Source organism: Chelonia mydas, chromosome 5 (genome assembly GCF_015237465.2).
Source record: "Chelonia mydas isolate rCheMyd1 chromosome 5, rCheMyd1.pri.v2, whole genome shotgun sequence".
NCBI classification, from domain to species: domain Eukaryota; kingdom Metazoa; phylum Chordata; order Testudines; family Cheloniidae; genus Chelonia; species Chelonia mydas.
This window is the reverse complement of record NC_051245.2, coordinates 120,034,671-120,060,298: the sequence shown is the minus strand read 5'-3', so window position 1 is coordinate 120,060,298 and position 25,628 is coordinate 120,034,671. Positions and strand designations below refer to the sequence as shown.

The 25,628-nt window shown below is 41.9% G+C and overlaps 1 long non-coding RNA gene across 1 annotated transcript; it reads right to left on the bottom strand.

Annotated features, from left to right (window-relative positions):
* Positions 1 to 5,353: 5,353 nt before the first annotated feature.
* Positions 5,354 to 22,550, bottom strand: LOC122465872. Its single transcript, XR_006290995.1, has 3 exons — positions 22,537 to 22,550; positions 14,057 to 14,060; positions 5,354 to 5,486 (listed from the first exon to the last, which is right to left on the bottom strand). It is a non-coding gene; the product is annotated as an uncharacterized LOC122465872 (long non-coding RNA).
* Between the last annotated feature and the right edge of the window lie 3,078 nt (positions 22,551 to 25,628).

Here is a 25,628-nt window from a genome sequence, read left to right as displayed (position 1 = left end):
CATTGAAGAATGCAATATAGACCATATAGGAAATCACCATTTGTATGCCATGATTGTAGGAAAAGCTGTTAATCCAAAATATATGTCAAAATACAGAGAATCTATATCACGGTGAAACCATTTACCTGCATGGGATGTGGGGAGAGCTTTGTGCAGAGGGACTATCTCAAAGCACAGCCAAGAATCCAAACCCAGGAGCAAACCATTGACATGGCCTGAATGTGAGGAAAGCTTTACTATGAATGAAGTTCACTACAACAAAGAATCCACATAGAGGGATGCCATCCCTTATGCAGGGAATCCATAATCACTTAAGTCCCACAGTTTAGGTAGGACTTACATGATGCATAGGCTTGTATGGGCCTTGTACACAGAGGTGATTTTCACAATGAATGTGGGGAAAACTTTATTTACTATGTTTGGGAATCCAAAGAGGAGACAGCCTACCTGCATACACAGAGGGTGGGGAATGCTTTATTGCTAACAGGGCCACTCAAAATCTAGTAGAACAGCAACACAGGGAGGTTACAATCTACATGCATAGACTGTAGAGAGAACTCCACTGCCAAGGGAAATCGAAAAAGCACCAGCGAGTATCTAGAGGAGGCAGCTCTGCCCCTCTGGATTCTCAGAACCCACCTCAGAAGCCTCCATTTCTTCCTTCTCAGGGTGGTCAAGTAGATCTAGTTGCAGAGACTTTGACTTTCTTGACTTTTGCCTGCTTAGTTTCTTAGGACAAGATTGTCACTTTACAATTGGCCGCATGTACAGGGCAGTACGTAGTAGCACTGTTCCGGAAGCAGCTTGTGACTCAGGGATAGCTGATCAAGGTGGTAATACCTTCCACTAGCCCTATGTCTAACTCAACATCCATCCTCTGGTGCGCCAAAGCAGCTGCCCTGGGTAGTATGTTGGGGGTGTGGCCAAGTGTAGGGAATATAGGCCCTATTTGCATTTAGGCCTGAGTGACTCTGGTTAGCCAAATGTTTAAGTAAGCATTACTAAGAAATAATTGAAGGAGCTTTCTGGCTTGAAGGCAAAAGGTTATTCGGGTAAGGCCACTCACTTGTCCTGGGCTCTGTCCCCACTTCTGAGTCCTTTTGTCCCTTGTCACTGTTACTAACTGTCACAAGGATGTTCAGAAATGCATGGATGGATACCTGTCACGGAGCTGATAGACCCCATCACCCCCGGGGGCAGGGGAGAGGTGTGTTACTGCCCCACAATCTACACACCTCCTTCCCCTCTAGCAGTCAGCCCAGACTGAGCTGATCTGCTGGCTTTTATAGCCTGCTTTCAGATGGAGCATGCCCAGCAGAGCCTTGGGGGTGTGGCCTCCTCAGCTAAGAGAGAAGGTTTAACCCCTGCTGTACCAGTGCTGGGCTGAGACACCCCATCACAGTACCACTGACTAGGAGTTAATTATTAACAATTAAGACATTTAGCCTAGCCTAAGCGGAAATCTGTCACCAACTCCTTCTCACATGGGTCTCTCATATGTCCGGCTTGCAGAAAGGACATCGATTTGTGGTCACCAACAGATTTTTCAAGAAAATGTCCACTTCAGATTGGAATCTTTTACCATGCTCTGATATCAGATTCTAAATTATTGGTCCACGATGAGCTATAGCTAACACGCTGGAATCTGTAATTGGACAGAGGTGGTCTCCAAGGTGGAAAAGGGGGGCACTGAACCCATGTGGAACAAAAGGGTTTTGTACCAATAATGCCACCTGAAGCTGTATATGGCCATCTTCCCTGGATTGGCCATCCAGAGAAGTAAAAGGCCCTGACCCTGATTAAGCCAAACCTGAAGCAAGAACTAAGAGAGAGAAACGTCCACCTCCCCACATCAAAAATGAGCTCAAGTTGTTTATCACACCAGAACTAGTTCTCAGATAAGACCAGCTACGTGAGTTAGAGACACCAAGAGGAAGACAACACTGAGAGAGTGGTTTTGTATAGAATTTAGAGATGTCTGATTTCTCCAGCATTCCACTAGAGGGCATGTGTTGGGGGAGGGGAGGTAATGTATCTCTAACCATTTCCCCCAATAGACACTCAAAACACCCCAAATCTGTTATTCAATTAATAAGAAATTAGTTTGGGTTAAAAATATTTTACTCCAAAGCTGCTAAGTGCCTGATTTATGGATCACTTCTGCATCTGTATGAAAGTATCAGAAAGACGCAGACACTGTATTGGTTTGGGAAGAGGAATAGGCTAAGTAGAGTCTCACACAGGTTGTATGTTCAGATAAATTTAAGATGAAACACCAAAGCGGGAAGCTGTAAAGAAATCATTTTAAGTGTTCTACTTCTTTAAAACAAAGGTGAGAGTCAGCTTCTGGGGGTTTTTTTTAGCAGACTCTTAGCCCAAATAGTTAGATTAAAAAGGCATTCTTAGTTTTGCTGTGAAGTATTGAAGTAATTCTTGCATAAACCTTATAAATTGATTTAATTGTTCACTGTAGTAATCAGTGAGCCAGATAAACTGAACCATTGATTGAATTTCAATTGTAACCTGATTTGATCGTTGCCTTAGGTTATATTTGGTTAGTTTAAGGAAACTAGTTATATTTGTTTGCTTATTCTTTCAATAAAACCATAAAAGCAATTAGACGGGTTCCTCTCTCAAAACTTCAGTGCCGGAAAACAACCTACTACAGGTCAAGGTAAATACAATGAGTAGATCCTGAACCCATATTTTAACTATGTAATTACAATCCTATTACCACTACACAAGATAATACCCATTCCCTGCTCCATCTCCATGTGGCTGAGAAACATAGCAGCCCCACCAAGGCAGCTCTCCCCTCCCTACTGCTACCTCTGGGTCTGGGTAGCCAGAGCAGAGACCCATCGCCCTTATGCACCCATGCAGAAAGCTGCCATAATCTGGCTATGTAGCACACGAGGGCACAAGGGTAGATTAGCCAGGGCTGACTGCAGCACTCCCTCTCCCAGAGAACGCAGCCCCACTGCTGCACACTTCTAAACTCCTCCAGGGACGCATTGAAGGAACACTAACTGTACCTTTCCAAAGGTCCAACAGTGCCACACGGCTCAGTTTGCTCTTCTTAGAAGGCTAAAGTATGTTTTGCAGAGGCATAACGTACACTTCCAATATCCGCCCCCCCTCCACCCCCCATCGGCAGGCCTGGTTAAAGACTACAGTTTAACTCAAAATGTTTTCTGAATGCAGCTTCCGTTACATCGTCTGGTGTTGGCCAAACCCACCAATGGCCACGTGCACTGTGCAGAAGCAACAACAGCAGGTAACTACTCTGCCCCATCAGAGCAAGGAACATTTGGAAGATGCAAAACAGCATCAGCAAAGGAATCATAAACGGGGAGGGGGGGAAGGGGACAAGATATTGGATATACAAAAGAGATATAAACTTTGCCTTCTGGAAACAAAGGAAAAGCTGAGCTCACATAACAAGTGAGAAGGATAGAAATACAGTTTGCATGCAAATGGATCAAAAACAGCAATAACCACGAGTTTTAGAAGGGATATAAACTGTCATCCTGCAGGGCACAAATCAACCACTAACTATGGGAGACTAGAAGGAAACTTTCTTTGCGAGCTAATTATCTCATCTGCTTTCTGCAAGGTTTCTTCTAGCTTCCTCTAGAGGCAGTTGGTGCTGCCATTGTCAGAGTTTGGATACTGGCCTTGATGGACCATGGATCCAATCCAGTCTGGTGGTTCCTATTTTCCTACAGTTCTATAAACAGAGGCTAAACAGCATCCCTGAGAGAGTTGATCTTGAGAGATCTGCCCAGCCTAAAGAGATAAGGTTGAGATTTTCAAAGCTATGAAAAGGGGGGAAATGTCAGCACTCTCAAGGCCTCTTTAATCTAGCAGAGAAAGGCAGAACAAGAACCAGTGGCTAGAAGTTAAAGCCAGATACCTTCAAATTAGAAATAAGGCACACATTTTTAATAGTTTGGTTTATTAAGCATTACAACAAACTACTGATGGAAGAGGTGGATTCCCCATCCCTTAGAGTCTTCAAATCAAGACTGGATGCTTTTCTTGAACGTATTCTTTAGACAAACATGAGTTATTGTGCTTTTACACGTTTCTATTGCACTATGATTATTTTGTTTCATTTTCCATATTGGTGTTCATTTCTGGCATTGCATTAGCTGAAGTCTTGGGAACACTTTTTTCTATGATGGGCCAATTTAATCGCTGATAGAGCTTTTTATAGGGAGACTGAGTCAAAAACTTTTTAAGTTCTCTCATCCGTAGTGTTTGGCTACTATAATTCCAAAAACAATTTTATCAACACTGATGCTAATAAAGGTATTCTGTACTCTGACATATTGTATTTTGATACAGATCTATTACCAATTTTGTCTTTTATTCATCAAAGCCCTGCCCTTTTACTTGTTGCTTCCAAATTACTCTCCAAGAGCCTCCAGATCAGTTCTATTAAACCTTATTCACAACCTCAATATCTCTTAGGTAACGTCTCTCACTGGAGCCTCACTTGCCTTAAATCAGAGCCATGAAGACCTGGTTTTAACAAACAGAACAGGTAGAAGTTGCTAGCATGAGGCAGATCTCAGTACTGTGGAATCTCCTGGTAAAGAAGAAGGTCAGATATGAGGTTGATGGGCACCAGTCCTGTCCAACAACTGCTGAGCTCCAAACACTGGTTCACTCTCATCATAAAGAGGGATTCATTCATGATGGACACTGACTAACTGCATTTCCTCAATGTTTTGACAGTGCAGAATTCGCAGTAAATTACTCCAGTACTTTTTTGCCTAATCCTGCTCACAATGGAGTCAGTGGCAAAACTCCCATCAACTTCAGGCAGAACAGAATCGGGCTCACTGTGTACAAGGCAGTTTGTAATCAATAACTGATTCAGTCTTGAGTATCAGTGTTTTGGCCAGTTCATAGATGAGACTGCTGTGCAAGTTTTCCAGAGAATTTCCCTGTCAATCCCATTATACTTTATTCCTTTGAAGGCAGATTAGACTAAACCCAGCACATCTGTTATCTCACCACTTTGATGTTATAACATTAATGGCTGTAATGTTATCCTGAAATGCAAGTCAAGGATAAATTTTAAAGAGAGTTCAGTGTCTTCAATAAATCCATTTATGGCTGGGTTTTTTTCTGATGTAATCAAAGCAAACATTAAATAAGGCCAGGATAAGAATATCCAGAATGGCCATATTGGGTCAGACCAACGGTCCATCTAGCCCATTATCCTGTCTTCTGACAGTGGCCAATGCCACATGCTTCAAAGAATATACAGAACAGGGCAATTATTGAGTGATCCATCCTGTAATACAGTCCCAGCTTCTGGCAGTTAGAGGATTAGGGACACCCAGAGCATGGGGTTGCATCCCTGACCATCTTGGCTAATAGCCATTGATGGACCTATCCTCCGTGAACTTAGCTAATTCTTTTTTGAACCCAGTTCTACTTTTGGCTCTCACGCATACCCTGGAAATGAGTTGCTCGGGTCACTGTGTATTGTGTGAAGAAATACTTCTTCGTTTGTTTTAAACCTGCTGCCTATTAATTTCATTAGGTGACTTCTGGCTCTTGTGTTATGTGAAGGGGTAACTGAGATGTCCTTATTCACTTCACACCAGTCATGATTTTATAGACCTCGGTCATAGCCCCGCTCAGTCGTCTCTTTCCCAAGCTGAATAGTCCCAGTCTCTTTAATCTCTCCTCAGACGGAAGCTGTTCCAGACCCTTAATCATTTTTGCCACCCTTCCCTGCACCTTTTCCATTTCTAATCTATCTTTTTTGAGATGGGGTGACCAGAACTGCACGCAGTATTCAAGGTGTGGATTTACTTAGTGGCATTACGATATTTACTGACTTTCTATCTATACCTTTCCTATTAGTTCCTAACCTTGTTAGCTTTTGTGACGGCTGCTGCACATTGAGTGGATGATTTCAGAGAACTATCCACAATGACTCCACAATCTCTTTCAAGTGGTAATGGCTAATTTAGACCCCATCATTTTGTATGCATGCCTGGGATTATGTTTTCCAATATGCATTACTTTGCATTTATCAAAACTGAATTTCATCTGCCATTTTGTTACCCAATTTTGCAAGATCCCTTTGTAACTCTTCACAGTTCATTTTTCTTTGTTTACAATTGACTATTGTTATTCACCTGGTCTCATTGTTTCTTAACATAGGTTAAAAAAAATCAAATGTGCATAAGGTGGTGGTGGTTTTTCCTAGTGGTGGTCCCATTAAGACCATCTTGTCAAGAATTCACTCTATTTTTGATCACATATTCAATTCAATATGTAAATAGACTATGAAATGTTATTTTTACCTGTTGGTTCCAGCTGTTTGCAATCCTGGCTCTTTTGACATCTGTATACAATCAGTGTTTCAGTTTCCATTCATTAGAGTCCTGAGGAAGAATGATTTATGATCAGGGTTTGGGTTATAAAGTAATTCCTTTCAAATAGTTGGGAGACTCAATTCACCTTTATTATCTTTCCAAGTCACACTGTTTGCAAAAGGCTTATAAAATTGTAAGGCTAAATTTAGAGCTGATGTAACTAGATACTATTCTACTCTAGTCAATGAAGTTGTGGTATCTTCTTACCAGTTCTAATAATGCTTTTCATCTATCAGTCTCCCAATAGTTTATAGAGGTGAACTAATGACAGGGCAGGGAATAGAAATTAGGTTTCCTATGATCCCATTCAATGTTATAACCACTGAACAATACCGTTTCCTTTTGCTGGAACTTGGCATTGCTTTGGTTGTGCTTGTCTGCAAGATCATTTCATAGCTTTTATTTTTTTGCTGCTGGCCTGCTCGGTTTTCGACTTTACCAATTTCATAGAATCATAGAATATCAGGGTTGGAAGGGACCTCAGGAGGTCATCTAGTCCAACCCCCTGCTCAAAGCAGGACCAATCCCCAATTAAATCATCCCAGCCAGGGCTTCCACCACCTCCCTAGGTAACGCATTCCAGTGCTTCACCACCTTCCTAGTGAAAAAGTTTTTCCTAATATCCAACCTAAACCTCCTCCACTGCAACTTGAGACCATTACTCCTCGTTCTGTCATCTGCTACCACTGAGAACAGTCTAGATCCATCCTCTTTGGAACCGCCTTTCAGGTAGTAGAAAGCAGCTATCAAATCCCCCCTCATTCTTCTCTTCTGCAGACTAAACAATCCCAGTTCCCTCAGCCTCTCCTCATAAGTCATGTGTTCCAGTCCCCTAATCATTTTTGTTGCCCTCCACTTGACTCTTTCCAATTTTTTCACATCCTTCTTGTAGTGTGGGGCCCAAAACTGGACACAGTACTCCAGATGAGGCCTCACTAATGTCAACTAGAGGGGAATGATCACGTCCCTCGATCTGCTGGCAATGCCCCTACGTATACAGCCCAAAATGCCATTGGCCTTCTTGGCAACAAGGGCACACTATTGACTTATATCCAGCTTCTCGTCCACTGTAACCCCTAGGTCCTTTTCTGCAGAACTGCTGCCTAGCCATTTGGTCCCTAGTCTGTAGCGGTGCATGGGATTCTTCCATCCTAAGTGCAGGACTCTGCACTTGTCCTTGTTGAACCTCATCAGATTTCTTTTGGCCCAATCCTCTAATTTGTCTAGGTCCCTCTGTATCCTATCCCTACCCTCCAGCGTATATACCACTCCTCCCAGTTTAGTGTCATCTGCAAACTTGCTGAGGGTGCAATCCACACCATCCTCCAGATCATTAATGAAGATATTGAACAAAACCAGCCCCAGGACCGACCCTTGGGGCACTCCGCTTGATACTGGCTGCCAACTAGACATGGAGCCATTGATCACTACCCGTTAAGCCCAACAATCTAGCCAGCTTTCTATCCGCCTTATAGTCTATTCATCCAGCCTATACTTCTTTAACTTGCTGGCAAGACTACTGTGGGAGACTATGTCAAAAGTCAAGGAATAACACGTCCACTGCTTTCCCCTTATCCACAGAGCCAGTTATCTCGTCATAGAAGGCAATTAGGTTAGTCAGGCATGACTTGTCCTTGATGAATCCATGCTGACTGTTCCTGATCACTTTCCTCTCCTCTAAGTGCTTCAGAATTGCAATTTCAATCATAGCAACAGGTGTTTGGCCAAACCACATCCGATCATTGATCCATCCTGCCTTTTAGCTGTGTATAGGCTAGCCGAATTTTTTGAGCTGTCTTTACTCCAGCTATCACGGGTAACCACAGCAGTGAAGACAGCACAGTGTGGACTGCAGCCTGGGCTAGCGAGCTGAGTACGTTCCCAGGATCCATGCCAGGTTTTTGAAAACTAATCCTCATGCATCTAGCTAATTGCACAATGCTCTATGTGAGGGAAACATTTTTTTCCTAACACCTGCTGCAATCATTTAATGCCCTGAAGGATGAGATTTGATTATACTCTTATCTTAACATGCAAAACTAGGGATGTTATTAACAGTCATTGTTTGATTTATCCCCCTTTTGCCCATGATCCACGCATGGATGGGACCCACTGCCTGCAGATCTCCTGCCAGCTGCCTCTCTGATCCCCTCCTCTGAGGCCATAGAAGGCACTCAGCTGGGGGAGGAAACAAAGACTGGGCATATCATGGCTCTCTCCAGGCATATTTTCCTCCAGCCTTCTACCAACCCAGGTTTACTCAGGGTGATCAGGTCACGTGTGCTGATCACTGTTTGTCGACATGCAGTATGATGTGGAGCTACGCCCGTTTCTTAAGTGAACTGAGCTGTATCCATTTTTAAAGAGGGGGGAGTCTCTTAATTATTGGTAAGCCTGAAGCTAAAGTAAACTCATCAAAAGGAAAAAAGGCACTGATTTTTATGAGGTTTCCAAGAGAGAAAATTCCTCTTTTTCTCTCCTTTTAGACCACCAAAGCAAAGGTCTTTAACATCTATTTTTATCAGGGGATTAAGCCAGCTAAATTTTTTTTTTCTCTTTGACACTGTCCTAAATCCAGAGTAATTCTAACAAAGTCAAGAATTTGGCCTGGAAACTTTGTCCAGGAGAGTTGGTCTAAAGAAAGCAAATCAGAAAATGTTGTCTTTATAACCAGATGTTTTCATTGTCATTACAAGGTAAATTCATTAGAAAGCAGCAACATCAAGTTTTCATGTGGTAAGATCTCTCCAAATTTAAAGAGAGCCATGGTCTATTTGGCTATGAGTTTACCAAATACCCCCTTTCCACTAAAATAAAAGTCTGAGGCCTAATCTATATTTAAAAGTTAGGTCAACATAGCTACAATGCTCAGGGGTGCGAAAAATCCATGCTCAAGTGTTGTAACAATGCTGACGTAAGCCCCGGTGTGGATGTAGCTAGGTCAATGGAGGAATGCTTCTGTTGACCTAACTGTCTTTGCTTGGGGAGTTGGACTTCCTGCAGCAAATGAAAAAACTCCTTTTATTGTTGCAGTCTGCGTCTATATTACACACTTACAGAGCAAAGCTACGGCACCACAGCTATGCTGCTATCGTGCCCATAGAGTATACATGGCCTAAGAAAAAAGAAAAGTATCCAGGTTGTTTACATCTTCTGTTAAAGTGCATTGTACTTAATTTACACTCATTAATTTGAAGGATGGTCTTGTAGTTAAGACTCTGGATCTGAGTTCAATCCTGGCTCTACCACAGATTTCTTGTTTTACCTTGGGAAAGTCACTTAATCTTCTCTGCCTCAGTTTCCCATCTGTAAAACAGGGATAAACTTTCCTGTCTCCCACTCTCTGTTTTGTCTATTTATGATGTAAACTCATCCTTGGGTCAAGGACTGCCTTGTAATAGGTCTATGTGCAGTGCCCAGCACGCTGAAGCTCATGAAACCTCTGATGCAATACAAATAAAAATATGTTAATCAAGATGTTTTATTATGTCATAAAACTGTACTGAATCTTGAGTTCTATACTTAGAAGAAAAAAAAGAAAACTGAAAGGCTTATTGGTAGCTTATATTGTTTATAGCTAACCTAAAGTGTTACAATTATTTTTACTGACTCTGTTCTCCCTCCTGCCCATGATAGATTATGGGGAAACATTATAAAAAAACTGTTTCTATCACAACTTTTATTCCTGTCTGGAAAATATGCATTATGATTTTTAAAAAGGGATTCCTGACTGAAAAGAAAAATGTATTTTCCCTCACCCCCAAATTGTATAAATAAATATACATGCCACTGTGTTGTAAATAATCCAAGAATGGCCCTATGTATCTTTAAACACACACAACAGAAGATTTGCGTTAGAGACCGTTCTTTGGAATGCTGGTCCTTGAGCCAGGAGCTGATAACAACCCTGGAATTGTTGGGTAGGAAAGGTTCAATTTATTAAGTGTACATAGTCACCATTTTGGATTGGTAAAAGGACAACCTGTCCTCCATCTTGGCATCCCTTCTCCTTTGACTTTTGGTGCCAAAACAAGGAAAAGGCAGGAAAGATAGTTTCTGGTGGCAGTAGAATCTGCCTAGCAACAGAGAACGCATATCAGGGAGTGTCACCTTCTGAGGGGCGCTCTGTGTCTCTGGATGCTGTGAAAGCCGGTCATCGCAGTGAGGCATAGAAGCCCTCCCACAGAATACCAGCCTTGCTATTAGCTAGAGCCCTGAGGGATTAGCACTTAAGGTGAACCAGTAACATCTACCAAGGTTCCCTTAACTTACCTCCACTCACCGGTTCCATCACCATGTGAGGTAGCGTTCGAATTCAGCATGCAGGATGACGAGATCAAGAATAGAAGACAAAAGACAACATACTGAAGATCTACTTACCTGTCACCAAAGTTCCTGAGGTCCGGTTCCTCTTGTGTTCCTGTTCCTGAGACCTGTCTCTGAGATCCTGGTTCCCATCTGTGTTCCTGCTCTGCAGTCCAGTATCTACAAGATATGGTTTAGTCCTTCTTGTTTAGTCCTGTGTGCCCCATTGTGTGTAGGGTTTGGGGCTCTGCGGTTCACCCCCATTTACATCATTGGTGTTAACCACTGAGCTGTTATAGTGTTATCTTAGTTTCCAGGGAGTCCTAGCCTGTTTTTGTTACTCTTAATAAATACTACCTGACTATTTGCAACCTCCGTCTGCCTTTGTCTTGACTACACAATTACCAATGATAGATGCAGAGGGGGTAGAACACTGCAGATAGCCCATCTTCTGTACAGTAAAGCCTAGTTCCAACTATCTTGGGCTAACAGAATGAGTCCACATCCTAACTGTGAGCTATGAATCAGTGTCTTGTAAACTACTGTATACTGGTGAAAAAGCACTGTTTTGTCTTTACAAGGAACTCCAGCTATGGTGAAAAATCACTAAGGCTCCAAAAGAAACACCCATTCCCTTGGCTGTCCTTTGCTGGAAAAAATAGAATACAAAAACAGTTAGAAACCTCTCTTTCAGTACCTACTTTCACAGGCACAAAACACTGTTTAAAAGCCCCCCGTTACCACCCTCAATGTAAACATGAATATATTACAGAGGGGAGGTGAATTAATGCACAAAGATATTTCACTTCCCTGTGCTCGTGCACGCTCTCACAGAGTAAACTATTCCTAAGTATTTCTTGCTCTCCAGTAACTTTGCCTAGGAATATTATACTCCCCATGTAAAATTCCCTTCGGAAGCACTCCCCCCGTATGCTTTTGGCCCGATGCAGTTTCCTACTCTTAGTTTCAGAAGGAAAAACAACAACAACTTCCTGTCTGCTTGCCACATTTCCATACCCCCAAAAATACACATGTTCAAAATGCACCATCAAAATTATGGGCCAAATCCTCAGCTCGATCTGTGTTTTACACTATCTGACGAACTGGTCCTATCTTGTCTTTGTGTTGTTCTTTCCTTCCTGCCTACCATTTTGATGCTTCCGCCCATATTCTAGCCACTACCATGTGCACCTGCTGCTGTGTCCACTGAATTTCTTGCCACCCGCTGGTCAATGGGCTACTGCTGCTCCTGTGTCCATCTTAGTTTCTTATCAACACTAAGGTAACTACTTTGTAGTCCAAAGATGCAAAGGGGAGGCCGTGATGCCTAATGACTAGATCATCATACGCTGACTCAAACCTGGGTTCTATTCCTAGTAAGGCTGTCAAGCGATTAAAAACTTTAATCATGATTAATCGCGCGATTGAAGAAATTGATCATGATTAATCGCTCTGTTAAACAATAATAGAATACCATTTATTTAAATATTTTGGATATTTTCTACATTTTCAAATATTTTATTTCAATTACAACACAGAAGTGTACAGTGCTCACTTTATATTTATTTTTCATTACAACTATTTGCATTGTAAAAAAGAAACAAAAGAAACAGTATTTTTCAATTCACCTAATACAAGTACTGTAGTGCAATCTGTTTATCATGAAAATTGAACTTACTAATGTTGAGTTATGTACAAAAACTAACTGCACTCAAAAATAAAACAAAGTTCACTCAATCCTACTTCTTGTTCAGCCAGTCGCTCAGACAAACAAGTTTGTTCACATTTGTAGGAGATAATGCTGCCCGCTTCTTGTTTACAATGTCACTTGAAAATGAGAACAGGCATTTGGCATGGCACTTTTGTAGCTGGCGTCGCAAGATATTTATATGCCAGATGTGCTAAAGATTCATATGTCCCTTCAAGCTTCACCCGCCATTCCAGAGGACATGCTTCCATGCTGATGACGGGTTCTGCTCGATAATGATCCAAAGCAGTGCGGACTGACCCACGTTCATTTTCATCTTCTGAGTCAGATGCCACCAAGAAGGTTGATTTTCTTTTTTGGTGGTTCAGGTTCTATAGTTTCCACATCACACTGTTCTTTTAAGACTTCTGAAAACATGCTCTACACCTTGTTCCTCTCAGATTTTGGAAAGGACTTCAGATTCTTAAATCTTGGGTCAAGTGCTGTAGCTACTTCTTGAAATTTCACATTAGTGCCTTCTTTGCGTTTTGTCAAATCTGCAGAGAAAGGGTTCTTAAAATGAACAATATGTACTGGGTCGTCATCCGAGATTGCCATAACTTGAAATATATGGCAGAATGCAGGTAAAACAGAGCTGGAGACATACAATTCTCCCCTAAGGAGTTCAGTCACAAATTCAGTTAATGCATTCTTTTTTTTAACGAGCATCATTGGCACGGAAGCATGTCCTCTGGAATGGTGGCCAAAGCATGAAAGGGTATACGAATGTTTAGCATACCTGGTACATAAATACCTAGCAATGCCGTGGTGCCATGCAAACACCTGTTTCATTTTCAGGTGATGTTGTAAATAAGAAGCGGGCAGCATTATCTCCTGCAAATGTAAACAGACTTGTTTGTCTTCATGATTGGCTGAACAAGAACTAGGACTGAGTGGACTTCTAGGCACTGAAGTTTTACATTTTGTTTTTGAGTGCAGTTATGTAACAAAAAATCTACATTTGTAAGTTGCACTTTCATGATAAAGAGATTACTCTACAATACTTGTATGAGGTTAATTGAAAAATATTATTTCTTTTGTTTATCATTTTTACAGTGCAAATATTTGTAATAAAAATAATATAAAGTGAGCACTATACACTTTGTATTCTGTGTTGTAAATTGAAATAAAATATTTGAAAATGTAGAAAAACATCCAAAATATTTAATAAATTTCAATTGGTATTCTATTGTTTAACAATGCGATTAAAACTGAGATTAATCGTGATTAATTTTTTTGAGTTAATCGCATGAGTTAACTGCGATTAATTGACAACCCTAATTCCTAGCTCTGCCACTGATCTGTTGTGTGTTGTGGACAGGTCATTTCACTGCCCTGTGCCTCAGTTTCCCCATTTGTAAAATGGAGATGATACTGAACTCACTTGGAAAGGGCTTTGAGATCTACTGATGAAAAGTGCTGTATTAGAAGTGGGTGGTGATGGTGTTAATTTGTATTTTGGTAGTTTATGTATTAGCAGTTTGTTTCCCTTACATTTTTATTCCTGTCTGAACAATCGTTTCAGTTGTTTGGATGAATTCCAAACAAGAGAATGTATCTGCTACATTTTTCTTTCATACAAGATTCCAGACAAAGTCACACTGCTGAGAAGACTATTGCTTGTGAGACATCCATCCATCCTTCTTCTTTTTTGACATTTTATTGCTATTGCCACAAAATCTCTGCACTTGGAATAAGTTCTGAACTCCATTTCCCATCCAGCTCTCTCACTTTCCACATGCACCAAGAAGGTATAAATCCTTCCCACTATATTTGTATTTTTTTTAAAAAAAATACATAACCATAAAAAGAATAAAATTAAGGATGAGAGGGGGAAAATAGCCAAAGATCTCAAACCATCCAGCCCAACTGAGAAACAAACTAACAACAAAACTTCAACATATCTGCTTACCACAAGTGCGAGGGGTACTCCTTGTAAAATTTTCTCCTATTCAGATCACAATCCAAGCTTTAGTGTTTCATCTGCAACAAAGATGGCAAAATACATTTAACTTGTTCATTTGCTAAGAATCCCTGTCTTTTTAAGAATGAACCCAGTTTTGACCCCAAATCATAGGAATGGAATGCAGAGGTGAATGCTTGTTTAAATTCCTGTGTATCCCGTTCGTGCTGTGACACCAAGACCACCTACAGTTGACCTTATTTACCCTGTCCAACACCACAAGAATAAGGAGACACTAAAAATTAAAAACAAAGAACAGATAACTAAACTGGGACTCAGAAAACATGCGTTCATTTCCTCGCTCTGCCAGTGGCCTGCGGAGTGACCTGGGACAGGTCATAGCCCCTTCCTGTGCCTCAGTTTCCCCATTTGTGAAATGTTAATAATGATACTGGCCTCCTTTGTAAAGTGCATGGAGATCTGCAGATGAAAAGTAATATGTAAGAGCTGGGTGGTCCAGTGATCTGTTCCAGTATTCCCATGTTGACAAAAATAGTCAAGTGCAATTCAGGGCCCCACAAGAAAACTTCAACTGGGAGAAAGAAAATTCTCCATACTTCTGGTTGTGCTTGATTTCATCCATTGTAATACAACAGTCTGCCAGTAAATAGATGCAGTTGACACATGGAAGTATTATCATTCTGATTCTCCATGGCTCGCATTGTTTTAATTGGATTAAATTCCAGTTTATTTAAGAAATAAAAACATAGCATTGACTCCCTGATTCTGTCATCTGGGGCAAAAAAAAAATTCTTTGCAACCTGATGTGCACTATATCATGTTTGCTCACACAGACTTTATTAGGATTATGTTTATGATGATCTATGCTAGGACCAAACAACTAATTCAGCTATCTGAAAGAAAACTGGCAGTAGCTTTATCTAAAGTAAGTTCCCTAATGGCCATGAAATTGCTTTAAATGCATCCAGTGTGCTGAAAATGTCAGATAAATGGCAGACACGGTCCACAATACAGGTATGTTAACAAGCTTTGTGCTTTCTGCCTTCTTTTCATCTGTGACCACATTAAACATTTGACCAGCCTTTAAGGTCGTATTGTGTGAGTAAAATATGCAGATAGATATTCTTAAAGAATTTTAAAATCATGTAATGACTGTACAAGCCATTCAAACGCTGTCGGCTCCGTTCCTTATAAAAAAACACGCATGACAACATAATCAAGAATTTTAGGCTACAAATCTTTCTAAAAGCTTTTCAAAACATTGGCTTAATTGGCTTGCTGGTTCACATTACAGTGACTATTCAGGTCTAGGTATAACCCAAAGGTGAAATCGGGGGTGGGAATGGGGAAAAATGTAAGTGGTGGGATTATCTTGAACTCCACTCACAGCCAAAGCGCCATCCACTCTGGAGGAAGAAATGAGGTCAAACTTCGGAGCACATTGTGCAGTTCTGCATAATACAATTGCCCCTCTTCTTTTCTGCATACTTCCATCAACAGCCAACAATGCAGATATTTACGTTATCATTGTGCTTCAGAATCACCCCGCTGAGCATGCCCCTCGAAGGTGTTAAGTTTGGGCTGTTTGCAGATTCAGGCAGACATCAGTGTATCAGTTATTATTGTTGTATTACAGTAGTGCCTAGGGGGCCCAGTCATGGAACAGGACCCCTTTGTGCTAGGCACTGTAAAAACCCCGAACAACAAGATTTTAATCTAAGTATCAGACAAGAGACAACAGAAAGATGGAGGAGTAAAAGGAAAAAAGGAGACAATATTGGTCAGCATGATAGGCAGTGGTCTCAGCACACCAGTTGCCTAGCAGTTTGAAGGTTATCTTCACAACCATAAGAACTCGAGACTTTCTTTTTTATAAAAACAAACTCTTACATTTTTGGACTCAAGGTAGCTAGAAGGCATGGCTGCTTTCTGATGCATGCTGGGACAACTATTGAGGACTTCAATAGCTCAGACATAGGTGAGAGGTTTTTTGCAGGAGTGGTGGGTGAAATTCTATGGCCTGCGTTGTGCAGGAGGGCAGACTGGATGATCATAATGGTCTCTTCTGACCTAAATACCTATGAATCTATGACTCTGAAACCCAGTTTGCCTCCTACTTAAAATTAATTTGGAAAAATCACATAAGGTGAAGTCAACCACATGAAGATCAATAAAGACAAGTGCAAAGTTCTACATTTAGGAAGGAAAAATCAAATGAAATGGGGAATAACTGGCTAGGTGGTAGTACTGTAGAAAAAGATCTGGGGATTATAGGGTATCAACAAATTGAACATAAGCTAACAATGTGATGCTGCTGTGAAAAAAAGACAAATGTCATTTTAAGATGTTTTCACAAAAGTGTCACAGGTAAGGCACAGGAGCTAATTAGTCTACTCTAATTGGCATGGGTGAGGCTTCCACATGTACTACAGTGTCCAGTATGGGGCACTTTAAGAAAGATGTGGACAAACTGGAGAGAGTCCAGAGAAAAGCAGCAAAAATTATAAGAGGTTTAGAAAACATGACCTATGAGGAAAATTTGAAAGAATTGGGCCTGCTTAGTCTAGAGAAGAGAAGAGTGAGGCAGGGCATGATAACAGTCTTCCACTATGTTAAGTGCTGTTATAAAGAGGATGGTGATCAATCGTTCTCCATGTCCACCAGGAGTTGGACAAGAAGTGATCAGTCTGCAGCAAGGGAAATCGAGGTTAGATATTAGGACACAATTTCTAATTATAAGGATAGTTAAGCACTGGAACCAGTTTCCTACAGAGATTGTGGAATCCCTGTCATTGGAGATTTTAAAGAACAGGTTGGAGAAACCCCAGCACAGGCAGATGGGCTAGATGATCTCATGTGGTCCCTTCCAGCCGTACATTTCTGAGTCTATCAAATAAGATGAGGATCAGTCAGTTGCTAGGTCACTGCGGGGTTTTCTGTGCATTGTAATGAATACAGGCATTTTAAAAACACTAACCAATTAATCATTGCAACACCTTTGAGCAATGGGTAAGTAGATATTATTATCCCTGTATTACAGATTTGGAAACTAAGGAAGGAAGGTGAATTAATGTTCAAACTGGCCTCCAAATATGAGTGCCCAACTTTAAATAGCCTTTCATTGTTGAGCATCCACAGCTTTCTCTTTCTTCAGTTGGAGCTGTTTGGTTCCCAGTATTTCTGGAAATCAGATCCTACATGAACTGGTCTGGATAAAATGAAATAACCTTTCCCCAACCAACCTGGGTGCAAAACAAATACTTTTAAGGTATTTAAGTAAATAGAGCTCTTTAGTTTTAGCCCAGCTTTACAAGCTGAAGAGATTCAGTTGAACACCAAGTTTTCAGAAGCGCTAAGATTTCATTTAGGCATCTAAATGGACAGATTTTCCGATGTGCCAAGACCCAGCATCTCCTACGGTTCTCCTTCGGGAGTGGCTACTTCATTTAAGAGCCTAAATGGGAGCAGAGCCCTTTTGAAAATCTGCCTACCAAACTTCAGGGTGCTTACCCCAGCCAAACCTGATATGTGACCTGCTCGAGAATTTCATCACCACCAGGAGTCATGTCAGAAACTGGCATTTATCAGGTGTTACCAAATCAGCATTTCTGATTTAAAAGCCTTTAAAACAGTATAGACTAGTGCTTAGAGGAGTAGGCCTGGAAGTCAGGATGCCTGTTTTCTTGCAGTAGTTGTGTGATCCTTGGCTATTTTTATTATTATTATTAATTAATTATTATTAATTATTATTATTATTATTATACTATTGTGGTGTTTTCCATCCAAAGACCTCAAAGTATTTTAAAATTGTCAATTAATGAAACACCCCAACATCCCAGTAGCTCGGTAGAAAACTAAAGTTAGACCCAATTTGCAGATCTACAAACTGCAGCACAAAGAAATGAAGGGACTTGCCTTTATTATTTCAACAGGTGTAAGTATTTACTGGATTGAAATCAGAAATAAGATAGGAATAATTGTCCCAGGACAAGTGTTTTTGCTCAGAAATGAATGGCACATATACCGTAGAACCTCAGAGTGACCAACATCAGAGTTACGCACTGACAAGTCAACCACACACCTCATTTGGAACCAGATGTACGCAATCAGGCAGCAGAGATTTAAAAAGGGAAATACTGTATAGCACAGTACTGTGTTAAATGTAAACTACTAAAAAATAAAGGGAAAGTTTTAAAAAAAGATTAGACAAGGTAAGGAAACAGTTTCCATACTTGTTTAATTTAAATTAAGATGGTAAAAAGCAGCATTTTTCTTCTGCATCGTAAAGTTTTAAAGCTGTATTCAGTCAATGTTTAGTTTTAAACTTTTGAAACAACCACCATAACGTTTTGTTCAGAGTTCGGAACATTTCACAATTACAAACAAGTTCCATTCCCAAGGTGTTCGTAGCTCTGAGGTTCTTCTGTACTTTCTTTCTTTTCTTTTTTTTTTTTTGAACCTCTGGCATAGCTTTAGAGAATATGTAATGCTGGTTTTAGCCAATGCCACTGGTTACTTCAGGTGTTTGTTTCACACCGGTTTTCCTTAAGCCAGTTGATTTTTAGCATGTATATTCCTTAATAAAAAAAATCAGTTGCCATTATAAAATGTCAGTGCACATCCATGCATCACTGCTCACTTCTTCTGACCAGCTCTCCTCTTAACATATCAGCCATGTGAACGCATTTATTTCCATTCCTTGAGTATCTTTAAAAATAAAGCTTTGTTTGTCTCCTCTTCTTAACAATGTCATAATCCATGCAATAGGCCAAATTGATTACTGATGTAGCTCCATGAAGATCAGGGGAGCTACAACAAGGAGGAATGTGTTTCAATGGGCTACATTCTGTTCTGTGTTAAATCCTGAGTACGTCTACTGAAGAAAACAGACTTACTCTGGACTTATACCACTGTAAGTGAGAAAAAAGTATGTCCCACTTTGCCTCTACTACCATAGGGATAAGGGAAACCATATGGGATAAAGTAACTACTGACCCAAAATTTCACCCAACACACAAGCCGATCCAAAACTAACAAAGCCACGTTAAATGGTTTTGATTCTTGTGTCTACTCTGCACTGCCTGGTTTTGACCAGAACCAAAAGGACAAGGGCTGAACTATTGCATGAAAGTCAGTTTTTAACTGGCACTTAGGAAGGAACAATCAGTTGCACACATACAAAATGGGAAATGACTGTCTAGGAAGAAGTACTGTGGAAAGGGATCTGTGGATCACTGTGGTCATAGTGGACCACATTCTAAGTATGATTCAACAGTGTAACACTGTTGCAAAAAAAGCAAACATCATTCTGTGATGTATTAGCAGGAGTGTTGTAAGCAAGACATGAGAAGTAATTCTTCCGCTCTACTCCGCGCTGATTAGGCCTCAACTGGAGTATTGTGTCCAGTTCTGGGTGCCACGTTTCAGGAAAGATGTGGACAAATTGGAGAAAGTCCAGAGAAGAGCAACAAAAATAATTAAAGGTCTATAAAACATGACTTATGAGAGAAGATTGAAAAAACTGGGTTTGTTTAGTCTGCAAAAGAGAAGACTGAGAGGGGACATGATAACAGTTTTCAAGTACATAAAAGGTTGTTAGAAGGAGGAGGGAGAAAAATTGTTCTTCTTAACATGAGGATAGGACAGGAAGGAATGGTCTTACATTGCAGCAAGGGAGGTTTAGGTTGGACATTAGGAAAAACTTCCCAACTGTCAGGGTGGTTAAGCACTGGAATAAATTGCCTAGGGAGGTTGTGGAATCTCCATCATTAGAGGTTTTTAAGAGCAGGTTAGACAAACACCTGTCAGGGATGGTCTAGATAATACTTAATCCTACCATGAGTGCAGGGGACTGGACTAGATGACCTCTCGAGGTCCCTTCCTGTCCTGTGATTCTATGAAGTACTGTAATCTTTCAAGAAAGTCTGTTCTGTGATTCTCAAACCAAATTTGCAAACTCAAGAGCTTTTGGTAGATCAGATGAGCAAAACTTTGTGAAGTTCTTCTATCACGAGCATTAGCTTTGCCATAGCTCATCTCTAATGCCTATTAGCATTGATGCTAAGGAGTTAATGAATTTAATCCAAACATTTGCCCTCATCAATCATCTCTCATGGGCTTTCCTAAAAAGAACAGAATCCACTTTTTTCTCAGTAGTAGCTGTTGCCTTCACTTACTTATGCTATAATTGTTCATGTTTTTGTCTCAACACACCAGCATCAGATTCTCCCCTCGGTGTTATCCAGGTGACCCCATTGACTTCTCCATGAACATGACACCTTCACCCTACACCCTGCACATGATACAAATGGCCACAATGCCTTCTTTTTTTCAGAAATGAAACAAAAGCTTTTGGCAAACTCCAAGCCAAATGGACACGGTCAAGAGTAATGATAGTCTTGTGTGGTTAAGGCATTTTGGCACTGGGATTCAAGTTGTGGCCATGACACAGACTCACAGTGTAAACTTAGGCAAATCACTTACTTTTTTCTCTGCCCCATTTCCCCATCTGTAAACAGGGATAATAAGAATAATGCTTCAATGTTGTGTCAAGCAGTTTTTAAATCATCAGAAATTGCTGATTCATCCAAACCAAAACTGCTCGTGGTTCAATGAAACTCTAAATCAGCAAAGATTTCTCAGGTCCAGAATGGAATTTCTGGTTAAAACTAGAGACGGAGAAAGGGAGATCTTCCTACCCCAGAACAGTCAATAGTGTGGTGGTAAGGATGTGGGATACCTAGGCTAAGTTCTTGCTCTCCCTGATTTGGAGCAGAGACTTGCACTCCGGTCTTTCACATCCCAGGTGAGCACTCTAACCACTGTACTATCGACCATTCTGGAGCTCTCACCTTCTGCTTTCCATCCAAGGTTTTGAAAGAGCTCCATTTTGTCCCAGTGAAGAACAGGAAACATTTTCAAACTCTCAAAAATATTCACAGGCTAGGAAAGACATTTCTCTCCCAGCTCTAGTTGGGAGACTAAATCCATTAACGACTGGGAGATGCTCACTCATTGGGCACAGATAAATACATGGGAAAGTACTTTATGCCTCAACTTAGGTTTCACAAAACCAAAATGTTACTCCATTAAGGTCAGCAGAGCAACCCCAAGGTTTAAATTGGCCCAATATGAAAAGAAAGAAGTATGTTTTTAAAAAAAATCATTTAAGAGTTCATTTATCTCAATTCTCCCCTCCAATGTTGAAAACCCAAACACAACTGTGTTGAACTGTTACATAAGAATTCATAAATCTGAGCCATGGACAAAGTGAAACTGGCCGGTTTAGTTTTACTATCCAAGCAGAATGATATTCACTGTGCATTAATGATTGCTCATTAATCACTTTTTCTGCTATTCAGCTGCCTCTGTTAGTAACCCAGGTAAAGAATTCTTTTAATATTGGATCTTTGTCAATATTGCTAACTGAACCCCCCAAAATGGGCACCATCCGGATGGCAGAGACCCTAGCACTCAATTCTGTTAAGCGCTACGTCCTTGTCGAACTTCTACAATTACCAGTTTCACAGATGAATTTTCTCCAGCTCCGCTCCCTTGTGCCTCTGGCCTATCTCTATACTCAGCAGGCTGTGAGGCCATGATGCTGACCAAGACTAGCATTTGCACCTGGTTTTATCTTTTCACCTCAGAATCCCTTTCTCCTTCACTCTGTAGCTCAGCATGCTGCGAGTGGACAAAAGTATCCATAGACTGGAGCCTTTCACCCACTTTTTCCTTTGTAAGGTCCCAGCTGCTTGATATAAGGGGACCGACCAGACACAAATTCTCTCCTTGCAACTCAACCACTTGAGGGCTGTGAAGAGGTTTGTTTCTTCGCCACTGTGCTCACCTTTCTTTGCTGCCGGAGAGCCCATCCTCTTGTAGAGTCCCACGCCGGATTTAGAGGCTCAGTCTGCAGCTTTTCCAAGACTGGGCTCTTGTTCCTCCTGGCTGCTAACTTAGGGTACATCTACACTGCAAACGACAGTCCACAGCAGCAAGTCTCAGAGCCCAGGTCTACAGACTGGGGCTCACGCGACAGTGATAAAAACAGCCGTGTAGACTCTGAAGCTTTGGGAGGGCGGGCGAGCTTCACAGTCCGTAAGCGATGCAGGATCAGACCGAGAAAATTTCGTGGCCCACATTCATTGGCACACTGCAGCTGCTTTATCCCACTTCAGTGGCACAAATGAACCATAAATCCACTATAATCCGCCACTTATGCTCTTTCTATGGCTGGCTTGTGTTGCCTGAGTGATGCGAAGCTGCTGGAGCATTGCAGTGTGCCTGGCCCACTCATTACGTGTGCGTAAATAACAACATTCAAAATCTCTGCGTACTGAGCCGATGAGTCCTTTTTAGAAACAGGATTCATTAGGCTAACTTTCCACATCTAATAAAATGTAAGTGGCTTTTCTTTCCATTGCACAAGAGGCACGCCTACCAAAAAGGCACGGGTCAATAATATGGTCTTCCGCATGATAGTACGGAGACTGCAAATATTGCCTCTGAAGAGGAGGATGGCTGTGCAGATGCGGGGGAGGGGAGGGTCACCTCTGCTACACAGTGATCCCGATTCCCTCGCCCTGCAGAAGCCTCTCCACTGCCTGGGCTAAAAGGAGAAGGAAGGAGATGGGCTAAGCGATAACACGGCACCCTCCAACCTTGTGGGACTTTGGCAAATGAGTCAGTGCTAACCACCTGTTTTCCTTCGCAACAATGTGGAATGCCTCCGGCCAGAGAACCCTCAGACAGATAGCAGCAGTCAAGAGAGCTGATAACAGGCTAGAGGGGGCTGGGAGCCGCTGTAGAGACCGAGCCTTTCCCCCACGAATCCCCAGGAACCTGCTGGTGTGGGGAGCCAAAGCCCTGCTCGTGCTGAGGAGGCTGGAAAGCATCAAGCCCGGCCCCTCCCAAGGGAAGAATGCAAAGAAACTCCACAGGCACAAAATCTGAGGGGCAGATTTCCCATCGCCCTGCGTCTTGCACATTTGCACCAGAGCAAAGTGAAAGCAAACCACTGCTATCCTGATTTAGTAGCATGTTGCAGTCTCGTTAACAGCTACACAAAGAGCAGGGCAACAGAGAACTGAGCCCTAAGAGGCCACCAACCTCTATGCAGTAGGAGCCTGACTGAAGTTTGGTGTAGGGGACAATGAAATCCTTGGTGAACAAGTTTGTTACCATTTACATGAGTGCCACTCTTCCTCCTTCCCTCTTTCACTCCCTTCACCACCCAAACAACTACTCTGGTAGCAGGGGACCCTCTAGATAACCCTTTATATACTCAAGTCTCTTCAGGGTATCCATATTCTTGCCAGCAAGTTAAAAAAGTATGGATTTGATGAATGGACTATAAGGTAGATAGAAAGCTGACTAGATTATCAGGCTCAACGGGTAATGATCAATGGCTCAATGTCTAGTTGGCAGCTGGTATCAAGCAGAGTGCACCAGGGGTCAGTCCTGGGGCCAGTTTTGTTCAACATCTTTATTAATGATCTGGATGATGGGATGGACTGCACCCTCAGCAAGTTTGCAGATGACACTAAGCTGGGGGAGAGGTAGATACGCTGGAGGGTAGGGATAGGGTCCAGAGTGACCTAGACAAATTGGAGGATCAGGCCAAAATAAATCTGATGAGGTTCAACAAGGACAAGTGCAGAGTCCTGCACTTAGGACGGAAGACTCCCATGCACCGCTACAGGCTTGGGACCAACTGGCTAAGCAGCAGTTCTGCAGAAAAGGACCTGGGGATTAAAGTGGACGAGAAGCTGGATATGAGTCAGCAGTGTGCCCTTGTTGCCAAGAAGGCTAATGGCATATTGGGCTGCAATAGTAGGAGCATTGCCAGCAGATCAAGGGAAGTGATTATTCTCCTCTATTTAGCACTGGTGAGGCCACATCTGGAGTATTGTGTCCAGTTTTGGGCCCCCCGCTACAGAAAGGATGTGGACAAATTGGAAAGAGTCCAGCGGAGGGCAACAAAAATGATTAGGGTGCTGGGGCACAAGACTTATGAGGAGAGGCTGAGGGAACTGGGATTGTTTAGTCTGCAGAAGAGAAGAATGAGGGGGGATTTGATAGCAGCCTTCAACTACCTGAAGGGGGGTTCCAAAGAGGATGAAGCTAAGATGATTTCAGTGGTGGCAGATGACAGAACAAGGAGTAATGGTCTCATTTTACAGTGGGGGAGGTCTAGGTTGGATATTAGGAAAAACTCTTTCACTAGGAGGGTGGTGAAGCACTGGAATGGGTTACTTGGGGAGGTGGTAGAATCTCCATCCTTAGAGGTTTTTAGGCCCGGCTTGACAAAGCCCCTGCTGGGATGATTTAGTTGGTGTTGGTCCTGCTTTGAACAGGGGGTTGGACTAGAGGACCTCCTGAGATCTCCTCCAACCCTAATATTCTATGATTCTATGAAAACCTACCATTGGTCCGCTGAGTCAGCCTGTTCTTATGGGGGACTTGAGCTTGTTTTGAAAGGTGAAGTTCCCCTTTTAGGATGTTTATACTCCGAGGAATAATGCAGCACATTGACAGATGCAAAACCAGGATAGTAGTGTTTTGCACTCACTTGGTACTGGAGAAAACGCTTGCTGAGGCATCTCTGTAATGCTACCATCTACTAGGGTTCTGCAGCATTGCCATGCAGAGGCTGAGGGTCCAGTGCTGGTTCCATTGAAGTCAATGGAATTATTCTAGATTCCAGGTGAATCTATCCTCTAGTCTGGTTTAACTGCTAGTGAAAGACCAGTGCTGGAAATGAATACCTAGCCATGGCAACATGTAATACAACTTACAAGCTTTCAGCACTTCACTGGGGTCATTATTTTTCTTGCCTGGGAGCTGCTCGCAGGGTGTTCCCACTGAAGGGCTGCCAGCTATGGAATTTTCTCCACAGAGACCATGTTTGCTCGCCTTCGGGGTCCAGAGTAAGGCCAGTAGCTTTTCTCAGGTGACCTCAAGAGGGTTGGTGGGGGAACAGAGGATGGGTTACTTCAGGAAATCTCCTTCTAGCTATTGTTATGGATAGATCCAAAATTTGTACAGGATGGCCCAATTTTTCCACAGTGACTAGTGACTTGGGATGCCTCATTTTCAGGGTTCCCAACATGAACCACCTTAAAGGGACCTGGCTTTCAGGCAGTGCTCAGCACCTGCCCTCTGACAATCAGCCCCCTTTTCGGCATCTGAAGTTGGATGCCCACAAATGGAAGCACTAGTGAATCCTTTGAAAAATTGAGTCTTA